Raw genomic sequence first — 6,063 nt, 5'->3', positions numbered from 1 at the left:
GGATGGATGGATGGATGGATGGATGGATGGATGGATGGATGGATGGATGGATGGATGGATGGATGGATGGAAATCTTACTGAACCCAAACTTTGAATGGTAGTGTGTACTGTAGATAACACTTCCCAGAATGCATTTCTTAATGAAATTCAGTATTCTGATTCGACAATTCAACTAATGAGGGGTTGTGGCCTATTTATTTAAAATTCACTCATGAATTTAAAACAGGCCAATTCTTCAATAGAGAGAGAGAGAGAGAGAGAGAGAGAGAGAGAGTAGATTAATTGACACATATTGAAATGGTTCTCATCTATAAATAGATACAGAGTGCTTAAATGGTAAATACTAGTCTAAACAAAGGAACTTTTCCAGAAGTTTTGTCAAGAGAAAAGTTGTAATTCAGACTTTATCCTGCTCTTAAACTTATAGCATAGAAGTTCCGCAAAACCCCAAACTGCAGCCTTTCTCATGAATATCAAATGAACATAATATATTAATATGTTAAACTTTCAGAATCCACCAACTGTTTCCCCTTTCTTGGGCTTGCGAAAACATCCCTTGTCTGTAAATCTGTAGTACAAGATGGATTGTCAAATCCCCATGTGTTGGAATGGCTGATTTGGGTTGATGGTTCTATTAAAAGCAGTTTTCCAGAGATGCTGAGTGGCAGGTCTCTGCCAAGCTGGCTCGTGTAGAGGGTAAATATTGCAGGAGGCCAGAGTCTCAGGAGCATGTGTGGTCGGGAGCTGTGATCTCTGATCTCAGGGATAGCACACAGCAGGACGTGATTGCTCGCCTCTGCTCAGTCCGACACTCAACACGCGCGTTTCACACTCTCTCTGCAACCCCAAACCTCTCCAGCTCAGCTTTGAATGTCAGAAACATACTCCAGGCTCCCGTTCAGAGCAGCACATCACAGCTTTTAGCTCAAACAACTGTTTGTTGCTGATCGCTCAACTCTCCCTGGACCGCAGGTGAAAGTTTCCAGCGGCATGGAGTGCTGAAGTGTATTGCTGGTATTTTGGGGCTTCGTAAGGCAGATAGCTTTGACGTGAGATGTTCGCTAGTCGCTAAGCACGATGACTTGAATTCATTAGTTCCATTTGAGGGATGTATATTTGCTGATATTGAAAGCTAATTTTGAGCTAATTTTTCACAATTGTTGGAACTGTATTGCTTTGCTGACATTACAAAGACATACGAACTAAATCAAAATCATATGCACTACTGATCAAAAGTTAAGGGTCAGTAAAGGTCCTTGCACACTGTGTCCGAAATTCTCGTCTGAAAATAAAAATAAAAATACGACCTCCCGTTGTCTCAATCACGTTTACACACTGCCTCCGAAACCTTTGTCCGTCATAAAAAAATTCGGATCGGGTTAGATTTTCTGCATTTTTCGCATCAGTAAAAAGCATTTTGAGAGGTGTTTTGACAATTCAGAGCCACCATATGACAAATACGAAAAAAAAAAAGGAAAAAAAAGAGACAATTTCGGACTCAGTGTGCAAGAACCTTAAGATAGTTTTTTTTTTCTTGTTTTTTTTTTTTTTGAGAGAGAGAAATTACTTTTATTCAGCAAGGATGCAAAAAATTACAGTCAATAATTACATTGTTACAAAAAATATATATATTTCAAATAAATGCATTAAAAAAAATAAAAAATATTAAGCAGCACAACATTGATAATAAGAAATGTGACTTGAGCACCAAATCAGCCAAATCAGTAGTGGCTACTGAAAACTCAGTTTTTTTGTATTTTAAAATGTAATTTATTCCTGTGATGTCAAGCAATTATACTTTTTTTTTTTTTTTTATCTAATTAATTATGATGTGCTGATTAATTAGTCAAATCAATAGCAAATTAATCACACATCAATTCTGGCTTAGAAATTACCCCCTAAAAGATCATTTAAAGTCATTATTGTGTTAAATGAGAAAAGCATCAAATAGACATAACAAAAATTAGCTTTAGAAAGAAATACTTTGATTCAACATAAAATTTATTACACGTAAAAGTGAGTCATTCAGTCCTTCAGTCAACCAATTCATCCAAAACGGCTGATTCACTCAGGAACTAAGCAAGTGACCGTCTTTATGAATGGGCCACTGAATCAATGGCTCACTCGATTCATGAAAAAACACAGATTTTATCATGTTCATAACTAAACTGCATGCAATTTAAGATGACGTACAGGTCTAAGACGTGGTGGGGATGCGTTAAAAGCGTTGATAATTTTAATGCGTAATTTTCCCCATAATTAATTACACCAAATTAACGCATTACATTGACAGCCCAAATACATTAAAATAGAAAATTGTAATACTACTTCACAATACTACTGTTTTACTGTATTTTGATCAAATAAATGCAGACTTAGTGACCATAAAGCTTTCCTTTCAAAAACCGATCTTAATAATACATATCATTTACAACTAAAAAGGACTGCTGTATGAGGCTGACAAAAAAAGAGGATAAAAGCTAAAGGCGCTGTTAAGAATATACACACATTCTTAAAAACATTAATGCCACAAAGGCCTTAAATAGACTATCTGCAAAATTAATATTACTTGGGGTGCCACAGTTAAACTGCTCTGGTGAAAAAATGAGGGGTGTGATTAGACACAGGAAGAGACATAGAACAAGCCACTTATACCAGCCAAACAGACTCTAACAGGGGCTGAGCTGATATAAGACTGGCATGAAAATAGGGTGAGAATTACAGCTAAATTTCAGTATTTTTGCATCATGTGCTGCTGGCCTTCTGGTAAGACAAAAGCCTTTCATAACATGACGACGGTGGCATTGACAAGCTGCCTGTGTTGCTGCGAAGAACGTCTCACTCTATCACTTTAAACCCTTTTCAAAGAAAAATAAAAGTGGAGAGAGGAGTGCCAGAATTACACAATGAGTTCAAATGTAAACAAGGGAGTCAGGCACAGGAGGTGAGAAAGAAAGACAAAGAGGGCGAGTGAAACATAGCAAATGTATTTCTCCTCCACCCCTTATTTTGATGCCCGTTTTTTGAGCGCATAAATATTTGATGAAATGGGCCGAAACCGGAGCCATATAACATTCCTGCATTCCTGAAGCTCGCTACCCCCGTAAGCCATAAACATTAAAGGCATGATTGAGTGCATTAAAATGAACTCATTGGAACAGCACATTGATTACTTGATGGAGAGTCCCACTACTCTAATACAATAAATAGGGCTAGCAGAATATTGCCCATTGCGTTTGCATATGGGAAAGGACATGGTGTGATATGGGTGAGGGGGGGATTAGGTTCAAACCCCATGCTTTTTCCCCAGTGTAAGCCCGGGCATCATGCTTTGTCCCCTCAAATCTATCTTTTTAAATGATGTGTACATTTGGTCTCAGTGGGAAGTTAATTAGGTCCAGAGATTGCTTCAGGTATTGTTCAGGTAATTTAAAATGTCAGAATACGCAGGATGCCTGGTCTGACCCAGGCACTCTCTGTACCTCTGCAATATCAGGAGTAGCTAATTATTTTCCTTCGTTTGGTTGGCAGATTTGCTGGTAGAAAGAGAACAGAAAAGGAATAATAATTGGAAATATTAATGAGGTGGGTTTGTTGGACCCAAAAGACTTTTGTAATATCTCACTGCCAGCAGAATGTTTGCACTCATGGTGAACCTCCAGATATTTCGGCAAGAATTAACTGCGGTTGCTGTAAAAGTGTCACTGCTACAATAGTCGTGAATTCTACCGTCACTTGTGGAGTGGAGAATCCAAATGAAAAATGAAAAAATTAAAAATCTGTCAGGCCTGCATGGATATTTTTTCCATGTAACAAAATAAAGTATCTTCAGGTTTTTTTTTTTTTTTTTTTCTCGATACAAAGACACTAAACGGTTTATACTGATCGCAGGTTGGCAAGCTCCAAAAAGGCACTATAAAGATACCAAGTAGTCCATTAGAGTGCTTTATATTCCAAGTCACCTGAAGTCACATGATAGCTTTGTGTTTTTAAAGCTGCAGTGGAGGGGGAAATTAAAAGTAAATACTGTCATGGTGCAAATGACTTCAGAAGAATTGGTATGATAGTAAAAATAGTATGGGTTACTATACCATTCAGAAGTTTGGAGTTTGTAAGATTTTTTTGTTTTGTTTTTTGAAAGTCTCTTATGCTCACCAAGGCTGCATTTACCTTATTTAAAACAGTATTATTGTGAAATATTATTCCATAATTATTTAATAGTTATTATTTTAAATAAGCAGTTCCTATTTAAATTTTAAAGTCATTTATTGATGTGATGGCATTTTCAGCATCATTACTCCAGTCTTCATTGTCACATGATCCTTCAGAAATCATTATAATATGATGATTTGGATTTGGGGCTCAAGAAACATTTCTCATTATCATCAATGTTGAAAACAGCTGTGCTGCTTAATATTATTGTGGAGAAAGTTCAAAAGAACAGTATAATCGTAAAAGTATTTCCTGTCACATTTGATCAGTTTAATGCATTCTTATTGAATATGAATATGGTTTTCTTCATAAAAAAAAAAAAAAAAGAAACTTACTGAGCACAAACTTTTTAATAGTATTGTCATCAAGGGGTTGAAATAAAAGGCGTAAAATAAAGGCTGAATCTACTCACAAGCAGTTCTTTAATCAAATCAAACTTACACTTCTTCAGGATATCTGAAAACCAAGAAAATCGAGAAACAGAACAACCCCTTAAATTAGATCTGACCAAGACTGAAACAAACACAGGGCTATATATACAGAAACACTAGGGACTAAACAAGATAATTAACTACACAGAGGTGTGACGCATAAGGGCATAACGACCGCTAAAACAATATGTTCTATAAAGTATGAATGTAATAATTTGCCATTTTGTGACAATCATGTGACCTACCAGCGTCAGTTACATCAATTCACTATCATTCATAAATCCACTCCCGTGGCCTCATGGGAAAGTAAAGTGTCCATCATATGCACACTTCAGAATCTCACTGGAAGTAGTAGGTCATCCTGGTCCTTTTTGTCTACTCTTTTATTAGTATACCTACTGTAAATTTGGACATACTTATTTTGTCACATACTGTTTTTCGCCTACCATATAGTAGGGAAGTATGCCATTTCGGATAAAGCCACAGATCAACTGTGACAAGTATAGTGTTTCTATATTGTTTAAAAATCTTTGACAGCACCTGGTCACTATGAACTGTACATGTATGGAAAATATCTTTGTGAAGACATACTGTATATCTGATCATATATATATATATATATATTCATTTTTTGGGTGAACTTTATCTTTAAAGAATTGTTTCTTGCTTTGCCTCTTTATCAGTAGCAGTTTAAAGGAGAACTCCGGTCAATTTTAACATTGAGCTCATTTTTTTGTACATTTGGAGTGCTGTCAATACAGAGAACAACGACAAAAATCGGTGTTGCCTACACCGAGTTATTCTATTTTTAAAATTTGCACCCTGTTGACTTCAATGGGGCAAGTACTAAACCTGCTTTTAGCCTCTTAACATCCTTGATGTGTCATTACAAGTGCACAGAAAATGTGAGTGATTCCTTCTGAGTGAACACGAGTGAGTCTGACTGCAGTAGATGTGAAAGATATGTATAAAAATGATGTTATTTAAGCCAGCGCAAATACCTTTGTTTACATCCTGTTTTTCGGTTAAAGTCCAAAGTAGTCGATTGCAGAGTTCACACGCATAGGTTTAATACCTATGATCACGCGCGTGTTCACTCAGAAGGAATCACTCACATTTTCTGTGCACTTGTAATGACACATCAAGGATGTTAAGAGGCTAAAAGCAGGTTTAGTACTTGCCCCATTGAAGTCAACAGGGTGCAAATTTTAAAAATAGAATAACTCGGTGTAGGCAACACCGATTTTTGTCGTTGTTCTCTGCATTGACAGCACTCCAAATGTACAAAAAAATGAGCTCAATGTTAAAATTGACCGGAGTTCTCCTTTAAAGCATCCAGCTACATGCTAAATGCTAATATGATGCTCACACTCCAGGACTTGCATTTTTTTGCCCTTCAAGTCCACAGTTTTGTTTCCT

The sequence above is a fragment of the Squalius cephalus genome (genome assembly GCF_949319135.1).
Source record: "Squalius cephalus genome assembly, chromosome: 2".
Lineage (NCBI taxonomy): Eukaryota > Metazoa > Chordata > Actinopteri > Cypriniformes > Leuciscidae > Squalius > Squalius cephalus.
Note: the sequence above shows the minus strand (reverse complement) of the source record.